Here is a 2,487-nt window from a genome sequence, read left to right as displayed (position 1 = left end):
TTAAGTTTTTTATTTGGGCTCATTCTTGTTTTTGGAGGTAGATAGGCCTATAATGATATGAACTTTCCTCTTATGACCACTTTTGCCTGCCCCCAAAGTTTTGATATATTGTACTATCATTATCATTCATTTCTATGTATCTCTTGAACTCTCTTTTTATTTCTTCTCTGACCCAGTTATTCTTCAGTAGTATGTTGTTTAATCTTCATGTATTTGTTGTTCTTCCTGCTTTGTTTTTTTACAGTTGATCTCTAGCTTCAAAGCATTATGTTCAGAGAATATGGTTGGTATGATTTCAATCCTCTTATATTTGTTGAGGCTATCTCTGTGTCCTAGTATGTGGTCAATAATTGAGAATGTTCCATGTACACTAGAGAAAAATATATAAGCAGATGTTTTGGGATGAAAGGCTCTGTAAATGTCAATTATATCTAGTTGGTTTAATGTGTCATTTAGGAATGTTATTTCCTTATTGATTTTCTGTTTGGATCATCTGTCCATATCCAACAGTGGGGGTTTAGGTCCCCTACTACAATAGTGTTTTGGTGTGTTTTTCCCTTTAGTTCCGTTAGTAATTACTTTACATATTTCAGGGCTCCCTGATTGAGAGCATAGACATTAATAAGTGTTATCTCTTCTTGGTGCTTGATTCCCTTTATCATTATGAAGTGTCCCTCAGTATCTTTTTTTACCTTTTTTATTTTGAAGTCTATTTCGTCCAATATTAGTACGGCTACTCCCACTTTCCTCTTAATGCCATTTGCTGAAATATCATTTTCCACTCTTTCACTTTGAGTCTATATTGTCTTTGGAACTGAGATGTGTCTCCTGAAGGCAGCATATGGTTGGGTTTTGTTTTTTGATCCAATCTGCAACTTTGTGACTTTTTATTGGTAAGTTCAGTCCATTTACACTTAAGGTGATTATTGAAATATGAGGTCTTCTTATAGCCATTTTATCTTTTGTTTTCTGGTAGCTTGGTGTTTCCACTGCTTCCTTGTTCTTATATTTCTGTTTTCTTTTCTTGGTTGGCTTTTGTGGGTTTTCTCTCTGGTCCTTCTTGTTTTATGTTATATACCTCGGTTCTGAATCTTTGTTGTGTGGTTACCGCTACGAATATGTAAAGGATAGTTGTATATACACAGTCCTCCACTTTCGTCTACCTGTGCCTTATCTCCATTCCCCTTTGCGAATTTGGATCTTTGAATCCTCCCTTTTTCAGTCATTGTTATCTCATTTTGTCCCTATGTATTCTGAACATTCATTACTATCTTGCTATAGCAAATCTCTTCTTATTGTTTAAGCTTATAATGCCCTGTTCTTAGTAAGGGTTGCATTCCTCTGCTTCTATCTGTCTGCTAGGCGCCTTACTCATAGTTATGTATTTTTTTGTCATTTTGTTTTAGGTGAGCTGACCCCTTTCCGTATTTTCTATAATGCAGGCCTTGTAGTGGAAAATTCTCTTTTTTTGTATGTCTGGAAAGGTCTTTATTTCTCCTTCATATCTAAAGAAGAGCTTAACTGGATACATTATTCTTGGCTCATAGTTTCTTTCAGTTAATAGTTTGAATATTTGATTCCACTCCTTTCTGGCTTGTAAGGTTTGTGCTGAGAAGTCCAATGATATTCTAATGGGTTTTCCTTTATAGGTTACCATCTTCTTTTCCCTGACTGTCCTGAGAAATCTGTCTTCATCATTGATTTTTTATAATTTTAATACAATGTGTCTTGGAGAAGGCCTTTTTGGGTTGAGATAATTGGGTGTTCTGTTGACTTCTTGAATTCCAAGCTCCAGATCATTCCTTAGATTTGGGAAGTTCTCTGGAACTATTTGTCTGAAAATGCTTTCTAATCCTTGTTCATTTTCCTCCCCTTCGAGAATGCCCATTATCCTTATGTTTCCTTTCCTAATGGTATCAGCTAATTCTTATATTTCTCTTTCATTATTTTTCATTCTTCGGTTTCTCTCTTCTTCCTTCTGATTTATTTCTAGATTTCTGTCTTCGATATCACTGATACTTTCCTCTGTTTGGTCAACTCTATTTCCCAAGCTTGTTATTTCAGTTTTCAACTCTTGCAGTGTGTTCTTTATCTACAGAAGTTCTATTCAGTTCTTTTTGAGGTTTTCAATCTCCTTGCTAAATAACTCATTCTGCTCATCTAGCTGTTTTTTCAGTTCCTGAAATTGTTGATATGATTCATTTTGGACCTCTGAGTTTTTTAGAAATACCGTCCTGAATTCTCTGACATTTAAGTCACATATTTCTTTGTCTGTAAGCCTATTTTCTAAAGATTTTTCTCTTTCTTTCTGAGATGCCTTGTCACCTTGGTTGTTCATGGTGTTTAATGGACTATTTCTCTGCCTGGGCAGTAATGGAAGTGTATTCTACTTTTTTCCCAGAAAGATTTATTATAGAAAGGCCTCTCTCTGGCCTGTTGCAAAAAACGTGTTTTTCTTTTGGTTTCCGGTAGGTGGCGTCTAAGCCT

Source organism: Pteropus vampyrus, unplaced genomic scaffold (genome assembly GCF_000151845.1).
Source record: "Pteropus vampyrus isolate Shadow unplaced genomic scaffold, Pvam_2.0 Scaffold20, whole genome shotgun sequence".
Taxonomy (NCBI): Eukaryota; Metazoa; Chordata; class Mammalia; order Chiroptera; family Pteropodidae; genus Pteropus; species Pteropus vampyrus.
This window is presented reverse-complemented; position numbering follows the sequence as displayed.